Source organism: Chiloscyllium plagiosum, unplaced genomic scaffold (assembly GCF_037043375.1).
Source record: "Chiloscyllium plagiosum isolate Xiang-an unplaced genomic scaffold, Cpla_swu_hap1 HiC_scaffold_6, whole genome shotgun sequence".
In the NCBI taxonomy this organism is placed as follows: Eukaryota; Metazoa; Chordata; class Chondrichthyes; order Orectolobiformes; family Hemiscylliidae; genus Chiloscyllium; species Chiloscyllium plagiosum.
Window position 1 is genome coordinate 34,520,861 of NW_028270144.1, and position 19,477 is coordinate 34,540,337.

Below are 19,477 nucleotides of genomic sequence, written 5' to 3' on the forward strand. Positions count from 1 at the left end.
TTTGACCCATATCCCTCTAACCCTTCCTATTCATATACCCATCCAGGTGCCTTTTAAATGTTGTAATTGTACCAGCCTCCACCATTTCCTCTGGCAGCTCATTTCATACACGTACCACCCTCTGTGTGAAAAAGTTGACTGTTAGGTCCTTTTTAAATCTTTCCCCTCTTATCCTAAACCTATGCCCTCTAATTTTGGACTCCCCCACCACAGGAAAAAGACCTTGTCTATTCTCTCTATCCATGCTCCTCATCATTTTATAAACTCCTATAAGTCACTCCTTAGCCTCCGGCACTCCAGGGAAAATAACCCCAGCCTATTCAGTCTCTTCCTACAGCTCAAACCCTCCAGTCCTGGAAACATCTTTGTAAATCTTTTCTGAACCCTTTCAAGTTTCATAACATCCTTCCTTGAGGAGTGAGCCCAGAATTGCATGCAGTGTTCCAAAAGTGGCCTAACAAATGTCCACAACATGACCTCTCAACTGACCATTAAAGGCAAGCATATCAAACACCTTTAATTTCTACATTGGATTCCCACCTCCACCATAGGGCTCAAATGATCTCAAACTAATAACATAGAATTATAAAGGAAGCATCGTGTCACACAGATTCCAGTGATCTCACTGTGATCCATTTCTTCTGACAGTACTCCTTGTTCTCAGAATGAAATGTTTCATGGAAATGATAAAATAACATATAGTCTAAGATTAACCACCTCTAGGTTATATCGCAATAATAAAAGATCAGCAGTTAACTTTAAAATATTCCAAAGTAATTTCGTTGTTTACAATTCTAGACCATTCCTGATGAAGGGCTTATGCCCAAAACGTTGATTCTCCTGCTCCTCGGATGCTGCCTGAACTGCTGTGCTTTTCCCGCACCATACTTTTCGATTTTAGAGCCATAGGGTCATGTTGTCATGCAACAAGGAAAAAGAACTATTGATCCAACCAGTCCATGCTGAACATAATCCAAACTAAACCAGTCCCACCTGCTTGTTCCTGGCCCATATCTCTCCAAACCTTTCATATTCATGTACCTTTTCTACTGATGTATTGAACTTCTCTTTCCAACTTCACTGCAGCCTTTGTATGGTTAACCATACTAACCACACGGCTTCTGTTGATCAGTTTATAAGATTGCCTTCACTTGGTACAATACATATCTATCTAATCATAGCCAGAATGTTTCCAACAAATGGCATCTCTTCCTTACTCCATTCTGTTTAATTCTGGAGTCCTGAACAGTTTATTCCCACCCAATCCTTATACATATGCTGGCTCTCAGTATTGTCATGCAAAGGCTTGACAATATATCAGGTCATATAGAACACTGAATGCACTTAATGGTATCTCACCTTCACCTGTTGCAAATTCCATACTAACACTAAATGACTCCTCACTGAGTGTTTCAGGTTGAAGTCAATTGTTTACAACAAATCTGAAATTCCAATCCCATGTTCCTCCCTCATATACATTACCCAATTTCACCTCCATTAGATTGTTCACTCAAGCCATGATGAGTCCCTCATCCATATTTTTCTCATCCAAAGACATAACCAATTGATGTCAGCAAGTCTCTTATACTCCATGTGAGATGAGGTGAGAGTGACAGCCCTTGACATCAAGGTTTCATTTGACCGAGCATGGCATCAAGGTGCCCTAGCAAAACTGGAATCAATGGGAATCAGGGAAAACTCACCACTCATTGAAATCATACCTGGCACATAGGAAGATGATTGTGGTTATTGGAGGTCAGGTCCAGGATATCTCTGCAGGAGTTCCTCAGAGTAGTACCCGAGGCCCAATCATCTGCTTTAATGATCCTCCCTCCATCATAAGGTTGAAAATGGGGTTGTTTGCCAATGATTACACAATTTCCGGTATCATTTGTGATTTCTCAGATACGGAAGCAGTCCATGTTCAAATGCAGCAAGACCTGGACAATATCCAGGCTGATGTTGAGAAGTGGCACATAACATTGTGCTACGCAAACACTAGGCAATTACCATCTCTAATGAGATGCAATTTAATAACCACTTCTTGACATTTAATGGTATTACCGTCACTGAATCCACCACTACTAACATCCCCCCGGCACTTACCATTGACCAGAAAATTGACTGGACTTACCATATAAATACAGTGGCTACAAGAACATGTCAGAGGCTAGGAATACTGCAGGAAGTAACTCACCTCCTGACTTCCCAAGCCTGTCCACAATCTGCAGGACGCAAGTCAGGAGTGTGATAGAATATTCCCCAATTGCCCGGATGAGTGCAGCTCCAACAACATTCAAGAAGCTTAGCGTCACCCAGAACCAAGCATGCTACTTGATTGGCACAGTATACACAAAGAAAACCATTCCCTCCATTACCAGGATGCTTAGTAGCAGCAGTGAGTACTATTTACAAGATGCATGGCAGAAATTCACCAAAGATCCTTAGACAGAACATGCCAAACTCATGACCATTTCCATCTATAAGGGCAAGGGCAGTAAATACAGGGGAATATCACCATCTGCAAGTTCCCTTCCAGGCCACTCACCATCCAGACTTGGAAATATATTGCTGTCCATTTACTGTCACTGAGTCAAAATCCTGGAATTCCCTCTCTAACAGCAATATGGGTCTACTTTCAGCATCTGGACTGCGACAGTTTATAAATACAGCTCACCATCACTTTCTCAAGGGAAACTAGGGCAACAAATGCTAGCTAGTCAGCATTGCCCACATCCCACAAGCGAATAAAAATAAATTAAAACTCTGCCATGTATCCTAACCTGTGGCAGGTCCGACTCACCCATCATCCCTGTGCTCACTGACCTACATTGGCTTACAGTCTTCAACATTTTATTGCATAGTCTGGAAGTGCTGGTTAATGAGGTTAAGTAATGGGGATTGAATGTGACATAAATAGTTGCTCACACTTCCACAGTTCTGGCCATTCAGAATGCTGATAGCAACCTATTCCAGCTTTCTTGCCTTGTCACGTATAAGATTATATAATGCCGTTGGGTACTCTGATCGAAAACACATAATGGGGTTGTCTGCTTTTACTGATTGGCGAATCCTGAGATAAAGGCTTAAGAATTAAAAAAAAAGGACTTTGGGTCTCAACAAGATTTTTGGGGTTAACTGCCTCCACCTGCCTTATTTTAAACATAACTTTTATTAACACAGTTCCTCCAAGGTAATGAAATACTTCAAGGTGCTTTACAGAAGTATTATAAATTAAAGCATGGTAATAAGTCACATTATGTGATACTAGATCAGATTACCAAAGGCTTAGTCAGAAATGCAGGTTTTAAAGAGAATATTAAAAGAGGAAAGTGAGGTAGAGAGATGTAGGGAAGGAATTCCAGAGCTTGGAACTTAAACATCTGAAGACCTGGTCACAAATAGTGGAATAATTATAACTGGAGATACACAAGAAGTCAGAATTACATAGAGTCATAGAATCATAGAGATATACAGCATAGAAACAGACCCTTTGGTCCAACCCATCCATGCTGTCCAGATATCCCAGCCCAATCTAGTCCCACCTGCCATTGCAATTATTTGAGTGTTGTGGTGCTGGAGGAGATTTAAAAAATAAATCACAACAAAGCTGTGGTGGGATCTGAAAACATGCTTGAGAATGTTAAAAGTAAGATGTTCCTTTTCAGAGACAATTTCATTCAGCAAGCATCGGGGTAAAAAGGGATAGTGCTTTACTGTTCCTGCTTGCCTCTCCTCCCTGCCTTCCATTGCACTGAAATGCTGCAGAATAGTTCAGCTCTCCTGAGGGTGGGAGTAAGAGGGTTATCAAGGTCAGGGCAGCAACGTGGTGATGAATTTTTGTTAAGGCATGGGCAGCAGAGTTTTGGATGACTTTGCACAGAATAGAATCTGGGAGACGTGCCAGAAATGGTCAGTTCTTATGACTAAGAAATCATAAAGGCATGTAGAAGACTTTCAGCAGTGTGGTTAAGATGTAGACAAGTTGGGTGTTAAATAGATGTGGAAGTAGGCAAGCTTAGAGATGGCATGAAAATGCACTCAACATGCAGCACACCCAAATCAGGCCATTTGTTGATTATTGGTAGTGTTATCATTGTGTCTGAAGTTTATTGCGAGTGTCCTTGTTGCACATTATAAAACTCTGTGCTACTAACCAGCACGAACTCAGTCCAAAGCCTTTGTAGTATAAAGTAGGGAGGGGTGGTGGGGGGAAGCCGGGGATAGGGGATGGGGAAGGCTATGAGACCCTCTCTGTTCATGGTCATCTACTTAGTCAGCTGTGGCAGTGACAGCAAGCAGGAATTTCCAGTGCTTTATTGTTCCTGCTTGCCTTTCCTCCCGCCTTCCATTGTATTGAAATGCTGCAGAATAGTCCAGCTCTCCTGAGGGTGGGAGTAAGAGGGTTATCAAGGTCAGGGCAGCAACGTGGTGATGAATCTTTGTTCAAATTTCCATCACTACCTGTTGCTTCCCTGCCCTATTTCTATTGAGGTGGCTGAGGAAAACCCAAACACTGCACTCCTAGCATGTGGGAGCAACTGTATTTTTTAAATTAAATTTCATACAGAGACTGACAACAGGCCAACCCATTGTAGGGTGCACTTACCAGCTCTTGGAAAATGGTTTAAGATTACTTTCTCTGCCAATGAGGGTGGTTTTCACTTAATTACTTTCAAGCTAAGGAATTTGGCACCACATGGTTTCTTTCAATATATTGGGTTAGAAGCTCAAGATGTTCTCCATTTCATTTCTGTGAACTTCCTCCCATCCCTTTCAGATAATGTTAACTCTTTACTGTATCAACTGTTCCACAGCTGCAATTGCACTGATATTTCCTCTACACTCCCCTTGCAAAGACTCAACTCTTGACTCTGTAAAGCCCATTTACCATCTACAAGGCACAGGTCAGGAGTGTGATGGAATACACCTCACTTTCCTGGATAAGTGCAGCTCCAACAATATTCGAGAGGCTTCACACCAGGGCAAAGTCGCTCGCTTGATTAGCATCACATCCACAAAATATTCATTCCATTGACCACTGATGTTCAGAAGCAGCAGTGTGTATCATTTACAAGATGCCCTGCAGAAACTCACCAAGGCTCCTTAGATAGCTCTTTTCAAGTCCACAACCAAAACCATCTAAAAGGACAAGGGCAACAGATACATGAAAGCATAACCATGTGCAAGTTCACCGCCAAGCAACACACTATGCTGACTTGGACATATAGTGCCATTCCCTCACTGTTGCTCAGCCAAAATCTTAGATTCCCTCCCTGGTGGCATTGTGGGTTCACTCTATATGCCAAAGGGACTGCAACAGTTTAAGAAGCCAGCTCACTATCACCTTCTCAAAAGTGATTACAATAGGCAATAAATGCCCACCTAACCATGATGCCCACATTGCATGGGGTGCAAGCTACATGGTCATTCTCCTTGTAGAAACCCACTCAGACATTTGGCAGGCTTCTGTCCTAATGGCAATGTTGCAAACAACTCTTAAAACCTATCCAAATGCCCACATGTTTAGACTTACTTGGGATGAAATTATGACTGTGTTTCTCCACTTTAACCAATGGTACATCAATTAACTTCATACACATCCAGTATGTTGTAGCTGGGACCTCCTTGGTTTCTAAGACTCAGCTGTTCACTGTAGTAACTGAACCATTAGGGGATCAGTTTAGCTGACAATGCTCTTGGATCACGGAACTGATCTGCCTGTTACTAGCAATATTCAAACCTTATTTAAGGTGATTATCTTGTGAGCAGCTGAGCCAGATAGAACAGGAAGACCTTGAGTCTAATTTTGCTCTGTGCTGATACATGTTATGCCTGCTTTGGTGTTGACAGAATTCCTCCTTACCGCTCCCCACTAAAGATAATAAGAAAAAAAAGACTTCTGGTTTTATTCAGAACTCCAAACTTTGGATTAAACGTGTATGGAGATTGCATGAATACAAGATTATACCATACTGTTAAATTGCTTGATGCCACTGAATACCAATGTTTACTTATGAATTATGATCACTTGGTTGACATGTTGGAATCAAAGAGGTAAAAACAATGATTGCAGATGCTGGAAACCAGATTCTGGATCAGTGGTGCTGGAAGAGCACAGCAATTCAGGCAGCATCCGAGGACAGGCAAAATCGACGTTTCGGGCAAAAGCCCTTCATCAGGAATAAAGGCAGAGAGCCTGAAGTGTGGAGAGATAAGCTAGAGGAGGGTGGGGGTGTGGAGAAAGTAGCATAGAGTACAATAGGTGAGTGGGGGAGGAGCTGAAGGTGATAGGTCAGGGAGGAGAGGATGGAGTGGATAGGTGGAAAAGGAACTGGGCAGGTCGGACAAGTCTGGACCAGTCAAGGGGACAGTGTTGAGCTGGAGGTTAGAAACTAGGATGAGGTGGGGGAACCTCCTAGTTTCTAACCTCCAGCTCAACACTGTCCCCTTGACTGGTCCGGACTTGTCCGACCTGCCCAGCTCCTTTTCCACCTATCCACTCCACCCTCTCCTCCCTGACCTATCACCTTCATCTCCTCCCCCACTGACCTATTGTACTCTATGCTACTCTATCCCCACCCCCACCCTCCCCTAGCTTATCTCTCCACGCTTCAGGCTCTCTGCCTTTATTCCTGATGAAGGACTTTTGCCCGAAACGTCGATTTTGCCTGTCCTCGGATGCTGCCTGAATTGCTGTGCTCTTCCAGCACCACTGATCCAGAATCTGACATGTTGGAAGACAGGCTATACCCAAGGAACTGTCCCTTACATGGACTCAAATGATTTCAGGGGAGAAGAAAATTGGAAAGAGAGAAATAACGTCCACCTGAATATGTCAGTTCAAACTGGTTTAGATGCTTTGTGTTCCCTCATCAAGATTTTAGTTTCAAATGTTCTGGAATTAATTGTGCTCTGCTAAAAAAAACTTGAAGAACTGCCTGGAAAGTTTGATGTGGTGTAATTCAACTGGCATGTGCAATTACTTTTGATTTGTTAAATTAATAATCATAACCCCCTGCTTATTATGCTGTGGGGGAAATAGAAAGAAAGCAGTCTGCTAGTCTGAAAAGCAGTGAGCATTCATGTGGGGGGGTAATTGCTCTTGCAATTTCATGCCAGAGGAAAGATATCGTTCGGATTTCAGTAGACGTCTGCATGGGTGCTTTGGTGGGGAGAAGTTTTGAAATTAGCACTTGCTGGATACTCGCTGGTTTTTCAGGGGATTGTCTTCATTAAGGGGATAAAATGATGGGGGACATTTTCCTTTCTCTGCAATAAACTGCAAGCAACACGACTATGAACTGAGAACTAGGTCTTCCATAACCTGACAGCTTACTACTGTGGTAAAAACAATGACTGCAGATGCTGGAAACCAGATTCTGGATTAGTGGTGCTGGAAGAGCATAGCAGTTCAGGCAGCATCCAAGGAGATTCGAAATCGACGTTTCGGGGAAAAGCCCTTCATCAGGAATAAAGGCAGTGAGCCTGGAGCGTGGAGAGATAAGCTAGAGGAGGGTGGGGGTGGGGAGAAAGTAGCATAGAGTACAATGGGTGAGTGGGGGAGGGGATGAAAGTGATAGGTCAGGGAGGAGAGGGTGGAGTGGATAGGTGGAAAAGGAGATAGGCAGGTAGAACAAGTCCGGACAAGTCATGGGGACAGTGCTGAGCTGGAAGTTTAGAACTAGGGTGAGGTGGGGGAAGGGGAAATGAGGAAACTGTTGAAGTCCACATTGATGCTTTGGGGTTGAAGTGTTCTGAGGCGGAAGATGAGGTGTTCTTCCTCCAGGCGTCTGGTGGTGAGGGAGCGGTGGTGAAGGAGGCCCAGGACCTCCATGTCCTCAGCAGAGTGGGAGGGGGAGTTGAAATGTTGGGCCATGGAGCGGTGTGGTTGATTGGTGTGGGTGTCCTGGAGATGTTCCCTAAAGCGCTCTGCTAGGAGGCGCCCAGTCTCCCCAATGTAGAGGAGACCGCATCGGGAGCAACGGATACAATAAATGATATTAGTGGATGTGCAAGTAAAACTTTGATGGATGTGGAAGGCTCCTTTAGGGCCTTGGATAGAGGTGAGGGAGGAAGTGTGGGCGCAGGTTTTACAGTTCCTGCGGTGGCAGGGGAAAGTGCCAGGATGGGAGGGTGGGTTGTAGGGGGGCGTGGACCTGACCAGGTAGTCACGGAGGGAACGGTCTTTGCGGAAGGCGGAAAGGGGTGGGGAGGGAAATATATCCCTGGTGGTGGGGTCCGTTTGGAGGTGGCGGAAATGTCGGCGGATGATTTGGTTTATGCGAAGGTTGGTAGGGTGGAAGGTGAGCACCAGGGGCGTTCTGTCCTTGTTACAGTTGGAGGGGTGGGGTCTGAGGGCGGAGGTGCGGGATGTAGACGAGATGCGTTGGAGGGCATCTTTAACCACGTGGGAAGGGAAATTGCAGTCTCTAAAGAAGGAGGCCATCTGGTGTGTTCTGTGGTGGAACTGGTCCTCCTGGGAGCAGATCCGGCGGAGGCGGAGGAATTGGGAATACGGGATGGCATTTTTGCACGAGGTAGGGTGGGAAGAGGTGTAATCCAGGTAGCTGTGGGAGTTGGTGGGTTTGTAGAAAATGTCAGTGTCAAGTCGGTCGTCACTGATGGAGATGGAGAGGTCCAGGAAGGGGAGGGAGGTGTCAGAGATGGAACAGGTAAATTTAAGGTCAGGATGGAATGTGTTGGTGAAGTTGATGAATTGCTCAACCTCCTCGCGGGAGCACGAGGTGGCGCCAATGCAGTCATCAATGTAGCGGAGGAAGAGGTGGGGAGTGGTGCTGGTGTAATTACGGTAGATCAACTGCTCTACGTAGCCAACAAAGAGACAGGCAAAGCTGGGGCCCATACGTGTGCCCATGGCTACCCCTTTGGTCTGGAGGAAGTGGGAGGATTCAAAGGAGAAATTGTTCAGGATGAGGACCAGTTCGGCCAAACGAATGAGAGTGTCGGTGGAAGGGTACTGTTGGGGACATCTGGAGAGGAAAAAACGGAGGGCTTGGAGGCCCTGGTCATGGCGGATGGAGGTATAGAGGGATTGGATATCCATGGTGAAGATGAGGCATTGGGGGCCGGGGAAATGGAAGTCTTCGAGGAGGTGGAGGGCGTGGGTGGTGTCTCGAACATATGTGGGGAGTTCCTGGACTAGGGGGGATAGGACAGTGTCGAGGGAGGAAGAGATGAGTTCAGTGGGGCAGGAGCATGCTGAGACAATGGGTCGGCCAGTGTGGTCAGGCTTGTGGATCTTGGGAAGGAGGTAGAACCGGGCAGTGAGAGGTTCCCGGACTATGAGGTTGGAAGCTGTGGGTGGGAGATCTCCTGAGGTGATGAGGTTCTGTATGGTCTGGGAGATGATGGTTTGGCGATGGGGGGGCGGGGTCATGGTCGAGGGGGCAGTAGGAAGAGGTGTCCTTGAGTTGACGTTTGGCTTCAGCAGTGTAGAGGTCAGTGCGCCAGACTACCACTGCACCCCCTTTATCCGCTGGCTTGATGGTGAGGTTGGGATTGGAGCAGAGGGATTGGAGGGCTGCGCGTTGTGAGGGTGAGAGGTTGGAGTGGGGGAGGGACGTAGACAGGTTGAGGCGGTTAATGTCCCGGCGGCAGTTGGAAATGAAGAGGTCGAGGGCAGGTAATAGGTCAGCGCGGGGTGTCCAGGTGGATGCAATGCGTTGGAGGTGGGCGAAGGGGTCCTCGGAAGGTGGGCGGGAGTCCTGATTGTGAAAGTAAGCTCGGAGGCGACGGAAGAATTGTTCGACGTCACGGCGTGTATTAAATTCATTGATGCGTGGACGGAGGGCGATGAAGGTGAGTCCTTTGTTGAGGACTGATCGTTCGTCCTCAGTGAGGGGGAGGTCTGCGGGGATGGTGAAAACTCGGCAGGGCTGGGAGCTGGGATCTGGTGTGGGTGTAGAGCTGGGAGTGGGGGCGGAACCTGTAACTGGAGTGGGTGTGATGGTGGGGGGAATGGGGGTGGAGTCATGAGCAGTGGTATTGTTCCCCTCGGGTTCTGGGGGGTGGGGATAGTGACAGTGGGGTCTGTGAGGGGCATGTCAGCAGAATGCAGGTGAGTGGCGCTGGTGGGGGCGGAAGTGGTGGTGACAACGGCACTAGGGGTGGCGGAAGTCACTGAGCATGTGGCATCAGCGATGATGTGAGGGGCGGAAGTGATGTCACGTGTGATGCATAAGGAATTGTGAGGGGTGGAAGTGGTTGTGGGATTGGCCATGATGGGGGTGCCAGGAAAGCAGAAGTCGATGACCTGTTTTTAACTCGAATCCAACTCACTTGGTGCTTCAGAAATGGGAATGATGGTATTTCAGCTTCAATCCCTTATTTATGCTTAGAAACAGAGATTAAAATATATCACCTGGCCCCTGCCTCTTCGCCACTGATTTGGTTTGGTCAGGAAATTAATTGCAACTTAGTTTAAGATGCAGTCACTTCCCAGCTGGCTTTGAGTGAGTATCATATTCTGGCCTATTGAGGAGACCATGTCAAATGTAACTGTCAGTTCCAGAGTAGCTAGAATTGGAATTAGAATTAGCTTGATTGTCACATGATTACAATGAAAAATTTACAAGTTGCCACTTACAGCGCCATCTTGGGTTAAATGGTACAAATACTTTGGAAAAAATGTAGAAAAATAAATAAATAAATAAGTGCAACATTACAGACCTTGCACCATCTTAGGTACTGTACAAAAGTACAAAATCATAGGAATAAATTTGAAAAATAAAGGAAAAAAGAATAACAGTTCTCCCAACCCAGTCCGCGCTGACACCGAAAGTCTAGACTGCGCTGGGCCTCAACTCCAGTCTTCTTTGGGCTTAATCTTGAGGCTGGGAGTCCATTCTGAGACTGGGAGTCCACGCTGAGGTTGGGAGTCCATGCTGAGGCTGGGAGACCACGCTAAGGCCGGGAGTCCATGCTGAGACTGGGAGTCCATGCTGAGACTGGGAGTCCATGCTTAGACTGGAATCCATGATGAGGCTGGGAGTCCATGATGAGACTGGGAGTCCACGCTGAGACTAGGAGTCTGCAATGATGATACTCGAGGCTCAAGGACAGGAGATAAGTAGAAACAAAAGAAAAGAAACATGAATAGAGAAACAAAAGAAAAGAAGTGGATGGAGTGGATGAGCTCCAGCTGAGGAGGCCTATGCCACTCCCACGTCTGCAGAGTGGGAAGTGTTGGGATTGTCCATAGTGGTCACTTTCATATGGTCAGCCATGAGTCAGCAATTACGCTGTCACCTTGGAATCAAGAGATTGTCAGTTCAAACCCCACTCCAGTGATTTGGGTACAAAATCTAGGGTAGCATTCCAGTGCACTGCTGAAGGAGAGTTATGCTGTTAGAGATGTTGTCTTTTAGATTAAAAGTGTTTCAGAAAGATCCTGTCTTGCCTCACAGGTGGATGTCAGAGATCCTTATTATTGTTCAAGGTAGAGATGATGAGTTTTCCTTGATTTCATTGCCAATGTTTGACCACCAACCAACATAATTAAAATTGTCTAACTGCTGTTTCTGGGGGAATTTAGGGGAATGTAAAAATTGATTTTTGGTCATTTATACCTAATAAAAGAATTACAATAAAGTTTAACATTCAGTGCAAACAATCTTCATTGATAAATTTGATGTTGCCCTTGCAATTTGGGTCCTGAGGAAACTAGGGTCAAGGAAATCTTCCAGAGGAACTCACAAATAAATATCTAGTGGCACTGGAGATATAATTGCTGGCTGCATCCCTACCAAGGTCTATCAATCCTTCCAGAGTAACTAAATATTGCTTGACTTAAGAGATCTGCCTTTGCTACTTATGTTTACCATGCGAGGCAGATTCCAGGACTTTGCTGCCAGTTTCAGTCTGACCTGCAAAATGAATCCAGGTGTAGGGAATTTTGCTCATGCAGGAGAAGTCGCTGTGGTCTTGAAATTCTACCCTTCAGACTGTTTTTGTGCTGTGTACACTTTCGATCATTGATGCCTTCTTTGCAAAGCTTAATGACATGTTTATTCTTCCAAGAACAGTGAAATCTGCTACATTGAATTTATATTTTGGTAACTAACAACACACTATTACTAAATAAAATATCTAGGTTAGACAGGTATAATTGATGAAACAAACAATTGATGATGGGTGACGTGGTGACTCAGTGGTTAGCACTGCTGCCTCACAGCAACAGCGTCCCAGGTTTGATTCCAGCTTCGGGTGACTGTCTGTGTGGAGTTTGCACATTCTCCCTGTGTCTACGTGGGTTTCCTCTGTGCTCTGTTTTCCTCCCAAAGTCCAAAGATGTGAAGATCAGGTGAATTGGCCATGCTAAATTTCCCATAGTGCTAGGTGCATGAGTTAGAGGGAAATGGGTCTGGGTGAGTTACTCTTCAGGGTTGGTGTGGACTGGTTGGGCCGAAGGGCCTGTTTCCACACTGTAGGGAATCTAATCTCAACCATGATTCTGAAATATTAGTCTGTGTTGACTAGATTTGCGTTGATTTACAGCAATATAGTGAACTGGGGTGTTTGGTGACCGCATTTTGTGAAACCAATTCATTTGAATTAAGAAAACTAAGCTGAATAAATGCATAATAAAGTACACAGGGATTTACATTTTGCATTCCTATTTTGAGCATGCAGTCACATTATTTGTACAAAGAAATCTTCGATTGTTCATCATGGCCAAACCTCTATAACTTAAACACAATACATTATAAAAAGATAGTTTATAAAACCTAATTTATCATTCTTGCGAGGCAAACGTTGCCATCCCTGATGCACACAGTCGATAGATATTTTGGTGAGAATAGTATTTTTCTGTGATTTCCAGGAAATTTTTTTCTACTGTTCCACTACATGTGAGAGAGCCACTGAAATCTAATCTCACAGTTTTTCATGACCTATTATATACTACCGGTTATAAAAAAATCTTTCAATTACTGAAATTATATTCAAGCGAATGTCTGTTAATTTGCCAGTACATGCATCGTGTGATCTTAGAACATGTGCTGAGTGGCACATGCATTAAGTCTGAGGGATTTCCAGATTTGCCACAATTAAAGTCAGCCTGTACCTTAAAGTTTCAGAATCAGGCAGTGATATTGTGCATTCAGAATCTGCACTTACTCTGCTAAAGTGGTAGGAAGCAGTTTTGTACCACAAATCTGAAGAAACTGGGCATTGGAGAGAGATGCTGTCTTTTCATTGCAGTTAAAAACCTAATCATCTGCTGTTAGGCTCACTCAATATTGTTCGACATGGTGCAGGTCTCGCCCATAACCACTCCTGCTCCATGGTGGCAACATATTGTTTTGTCTGGAGATTATAAATGGACTGTGTCTGCAGGGAAAACATAAAGGGTGAAAAAAATATCCAATTTTGCCCAAGTCTTGATGACTACCTTTCTGTAGACATTTCTTATACTTGTGTTCCTAATTTGATAACTGTCGGAAAAATTGAGCCCAATGGATCAGAGACCACAAATGAGGATCGCAGTGAAATTGACAAGCAGTTTAATTAAATAAAGCGATATAGTGGAAGAGAAATTGACCAAGCTGACACAAAACTGATTCTCTGCACAGATAGCCAGAATGCTCTTCCCAGAACGGAAGGTGCAGGCATACTTTATAGGGGTACAACACAAAGGTGATAATTGTAAAGCAGTTACAGTACAATTGTGAAAATTGTAAAGTGATTAAAACAAGAATAAACTGAATGGAAGTTAATCAAGCATCCGGCAGTAGCAATTCATTTGTAATTGACACAGGAGATTCCAGCCATCTCCGTGAGTGGGTGAGAATGTATTCTAGAGGATTCTTCATTGCATTTCCTGTACGCGCGAATATGTGTAAACATCCCTTCTCCTGGCATTCAAGTGTGTCTATTGTGTTCCTCCTGAGAGCAAAGATTTCAGGGGTCCCTCAGTATGCCTTTTTGCTCATGTGGTATCGGTTTCAATGGAAAATGAGCCTGCCCTTAGGGTGTTGGGACTGCAGTGCTAATCTGGGTTGGGAGTTGATTGTGAAAGCTGTTTTAGGAAGTGTATTCTCTGATCTGGGAGTAGCTTGGCCATGATTGTTTTCTATGTTAGCCTGTTTGGCCATGACTGGGGTGCTCTGGGTAGTTTCTGTATGTGTTGGCAGGCTTGATTTCTGTGTTTTGCAGGCCAGCTTCTGTGTTTTTTATGTGACCATGAGCAAGGAGGCAGATCTTTTTCCCACAGTGTCACATGCAGATGTAAAGAAAAGCTGAACAGCTTTTGGGAAGTTGTGACAAACCACATCCGTGATAGATCTTGCTGGTTTGTTGCACTTCAAGCAACATAGCAAATGCTGCCTGCACTCAAGCATGTAATTCCTGTTCGACTATTATTATAGCTTCATACCTGCATTCATCTTCAGTCAATACATAAATGGTATCAAAGGTATCGACTTTGGCAGCTCTGTAACACATGTCACTGTAATCTATGGATTGTTCCAATGCATGCACACATAAACATTAACTACTGGAGGACCACTGATTTAGTGGAAGATCCACTGTGGCTTGCCTGAAGCTTGCTGGTGTTCCAGTGGAAAGAACAGTTCACAACCCGATGTTGAAAGGCCAGGACTACATGGCAATGGATGAACTAAAGCTTTACAGTTGAAGGTTCATTGTGAAAGGGCTAAGGACGTCTCAGCATTGCATATGGACATTCTGGAAACCATGTAAAACCTTATGGGCTGTATACACATCAGCATTTTTCATAATATTGTAAGTATAATCAGTCATGGCAAAAGTACCGAGACCTCATGCATACGGTCATAGAGATGTGCAGCACAGAAACAGACCCTTCAGTCCAGTTTGTCCATGCTGACCAGATATCCCAACCTAATCTAGTCCCACCTGCCAATGTCTGGCCTATATCCCTCCAAACATTTCCTAATCATGTACCGATCCAGATGCCTTTTAAATGTTGCATTTGTACTAGCCTCCACCACTTCCTCTGGTAGCTCATTCCATACACGCACCACCCTCTGCATGAAAAGGTTGATCCTCAGGTCTCTTTTGTATCTTTCCCATCGCACCCTAAACCTATACCCTCTAGTTCTGGACTCCCCCACTCGAGGGAAAAGACTTTGTCTATTTATCCTATCCATCCCCCTCATGATTTTATAAACTTCTATAAGGTTACGCCTCAGCCTCTGATGCTCCAGGGAAAACCCACCTGACCTATTCAACCTCTCCCAATAGCTCAAATCCTCCAGCCCTGGCAATATCCTTGTAAATCTTTTCTGAACCCTTTCAAGTTTCATAACATCTTTCTGATAGGAAGGAGACCAGAATTACACACAATATTCCAAATGTGGCTGAACCAATGTCCTGCAAAACCGCAACATGACCTCCCAATTCCTGTACTCAAAACTCTGATCAATAAAAGAAAGCATACCAAACGCCTTCTTCACTATCCTGTCTACCTGCGATTCCACTTTCAAGAAGCTATGAACCTAGACTCCAAGATCTCTTTGTTCAGCAACACTCCCTTGGACCTTACCATTAAGTGTATAAGCCCTGCTAAGATTTGCTTTCCCAAAATGCAGCACCTTACATTTATCTAAATTAAACTCCAACTGCCACTCCTCAGCCCATTGGCCCATTTGATCAAGATCCTGTTGTAATCTGTTGTAGCCCTCTTCGTTGTCCACTACACCTCCAACTTTGGTGTCATCTGCAAACTTACTAACTATACCTACTATGTTCACATACAAATCGTTTATATAGATGACGAAAAGTAGTGGACACAGCACTGATCCTTGTGGCACTCCACTGGTCACAGGCCTCCAGTTTGTTAAGCAACCCTCCACCACTACCCTGTGTCTTCTACCTTTGAGCCAGTTCTGTATCCAAATGGCTAGTTTTCCCTGTATTCCATGAGATCTAACCTTGCTAATCAGTCTCCCATGGGGAACCTTGCCAAATGCCTTACTGAAGTCCATATAGATCACATTCAATGCTCTGTCCTCATCAATCCTCTTTGTTACTCCTTCAAAAACCTCAATCAAGTTCATGAGACATGACTTCCCATGCACAAAATCATGTTGACTATCCCTAATCATTCCTTGCCTTTCCAAATACGAGTAAATCCTGTTCCAACAACTTGCCCACCACTGACTTCAGGCTCACTGCCCTATAGTTCCCTGAATTGTCCTTACCTCCTTTCTTAAATAGTGGCACCATGTTAGCCAACCTCCAGTCTTCCGGCACCTCACCTGTGACTATCAATGACAAGATATCTCAACAATGGCCCAGCAATCACTTCCCTAGCTTCCCACAGAGTTCTAGGGTACACCTGATCAGGTCCTGGAGATTTATCCACTTTTATGCATTTCAAGACATCCAGCACTTCCTCCTCTATTTCCCTACATTCCGTATCTTCCATGTCCCTCTCCACAGTAAATACTGATGCAAAGTGCTCATTTAATATCTCCTCCATCTCCTGCAGCTTCACACAGAGGCCACCTTGCTGATCTTTGAGGAGGTAAAAGCAATGACTGCAGATGCTGGAAACCAGATTCTGGATCAATGGTGCTGGAAGAGCACAGCAGTTCAGGCAGCATCCGAGGAGCTTCAGCAAAATCGGGATACCTATTCTCTCCCTAGTTACCCTTTTGTCCTTAATGTATTTGTAAAAACCCTTTGTATTCATCTTAACCCTATTTGCTAAAGCTGCCTCATGTCCCTTTTTTGCCCTCCTGATTTCCCTCTTAACTATACTCCTACTGCCTTTATACTCTCCTAAGTATTCGCTCAAGCTCTCCTATCTATACCTGACATATGCTTCCTTCTTTTTCTTAACCCAAACCTCAATTTCCCTAGTCATCTATCATTTCCTACACCTACCAGCCTTCCCTTTCACCCTAACAGGAATGTACTGTCTCTGAACCCTTGTTATCTCATTTCTGAAGGCTTCCCATTTTCCAGCCGTCCTCTTACCTGCGAACATCTGCCCCCAATCATCTTTTGAAAGTTCTTGCCAAATACCCTCAAAATTAGCCTTCCTCCAATTTAGAATTTCAACTTTTAGATCTGGTCTACCCTTTTCTATCACTATTTTAAAACTAATAGAATTATGGTCGCTAGCCCCAAAGTGCTTCCCCACTGACAGATCAGGCACCTACCCTGCCTTATTTCCCAAGAGTAGGTCAAGTTGTGCACCTTCTGTAGTAGGTACATCCACATACTGAATCAGAAAATTTTCTTGTTCACACTTAACAAATTTATCTCCATTTAAATCCTTAACACTAAAGCAGTCCTAATCTATGTTTGGAAATTTAAAATCCCCTACCATAGTCACCCTATTATTCTTACAGATAACTGAAATCTCCTTCCAAATTTGTTTCTCAATTTCCTGCTGACTATTAGGTGCTCTACATTGCAATCCCAATAAGGATTGAAAGAAATTGATCTGTATTACACTTTATATATTGTCAAATTATAACTGCTATGTGATGTGCTTTATAAATGTCATGACTGATGTATTTTTGGAAAATAAATATTCTTCATGCATTGTGATGAAGGTATCAAACAAAGCAGAGATTGAAGGGTAGGAGCTAAGCGAAGGAACATTAGAGAAAAGACTTTGGCTGACTTAGTCTCAAACATGTTTTCACATCCAGTTGGAAAATGACATTTCACCTGGAAAGGACAAAGGGAGATAATTAAGGAGGAAATTGAAAAGGATGAAGAGAATATGAGAAAAAGACAACACACAGATGTAAAATGTGAAATTGCTTTTCAAATGTGTACGAATGCTTACCTTACTATTTTATACTATTCACATTATCTTTACATTGCAGATTTCACAGGCCACAATTGTCTGTTTATCCCATATAAGCAAAGCCAGCCTTTTTGAAATTCGAGACTGGTGATTTGTAGCCTCCTTTGATAATCCAGGCAGCTATACAGTGAATAATTCAACAGTAAAATTCCAAAAAGAATATTTGCTTTACTCTGTAGACATGCTCAAATGATTACAAACTGCAACTGAATTTGTTAGGCAACTTAAGAATGGGAGTATGCACTCAAGATAGAGAAGATTCTCATAATACGACAGATAGATTGAACACGCAAACCTGAAAAAAATTAGCTATATATCTGCTATGAGCATTCGAGTGGGGAAAAAGTACATTGAATGGAACTAACAATTCTGGCTACAGTTGTCTCTGACCTTGCCAAAACGCTCAGGAAGCAGAAATCAGAACCTTACTGTTTTCCTTAAGGCATGTTTTGGAGCCAACAAGGAAAGTGCTTGGAATATCTTTGACAGGAATGTCTTGTTCCTCTGAGAAAGTCTCAAATCATTTCCTTTCTGTCTCAAATGAATACGGAAGAATTGCTTCCCTTTCCAATTTCACATTTAACTACCTCGCTCAGAGATTTAAGATCAACAGAGGAAAATTAATTTTGAAATTATCCCATCCTCTTAAAGTGATGAGTTTTTCATACAAACAACAAATACAACTTTCTTGGCAGCTAATTTGGGTCTGTAGAAATTTTGGCTGAATAGCTAAGACAATGACATGCAGCACAAAATGGCTGATTTTCACCTCATGCTATCATCAGCGTCATTTCGTTTGGCTAAGAAGAAAACATACACAAAAGAAATTTATATACAAATAGAAGCAAACATTTATGTAATATTAGTACTCATGCATGTAAACAGATTTTAAATAAAAATTTTCCTACGCTCTAGATAAAACTCCTTGGATTTCTAAATTATCTACTTGGCCTGATGTCACATTTGGTTAAGCAATATTTTCTACAGCTTCTTTCTCTTTTTGATAAAAGTCTGTTTTTTGATGTTCATTGTGTGTGTTTGCCAACCACAACCGCCCAAATAAATGCCCTTGCAGTGAACTTGGGTTCAGTAAAAATACACAAAGAACTTTTTTTGGTGGTGAACAATCCAAAAGGCCGATGTCAATATCGCATCTCCACAACAAAGTGATTCAAGTTTTCGTTCACTTGCCCTTAGCTCTATCGAATCAAACATTATCAGTCTTGTTTAGTCAGTGGCCCGTACTGGAGAGTGTCCTCAGGGTTTGTTCCATTGGACTGCTATAACTTTGGATGGAAGTCAACAGATATGCCTGATTCCACAGTTTCTTTATAGCAATCTTTTGCTGAAGTTGCAGTGATCAATTGGGAGAAACGTTGAGGAAATTCCTGAAATATTGTTTCTTGACAATCCTGAAAACAAAATAAATGATGCCCAGCGGATTCAAATGTTCTGCAGATCATCACCATTTTAGGCCAAATGCAGGTTCAGCTGTACATCTTTCAGAGTGGGTGTTAACTAGAGTGGCAAAGTTGAAAAAAACATTGGCTGATGTCCCAGTCTCGAGTTGAAGAGTATGGCGCTGAAAAAGCACAGCCAGTCAGGCAGTACCTGAGGAGCAGGAGAATCGACATTTTGAGTATAAAC

At 43.6% G+C, this 19,477-nt stretch overlaps 2 long non-coding RNA genes across 1 annotated transcript in view; one reads left to right on the forward strand and one right to left on the reverse strand.

Annotated features, from left to right (window-relative positions):
- The window catches only part of LOC148149741 (uncharacterized), a 461,686-nt gene that overhangs the window by 275,910 nt on the left and 166,299 nt on the right, over positions 1-19,477 (forward strand).
- Positions 13,504-19,477, reverse strand: part of LOC148149742 (uncharacterized) — a 79,481-nt gene continuing 73,507 nt past the window's right edge. Inside the window, exon 6 of the long non-coding RNA XR_015757411.1 lies at positions 13,504-19,441. This is a non-coding gene — a long non-coding RNA (uncharacterized LOC148149742). The remainder of the gene's footprint in view (positions 19,442-19,477) is intronic.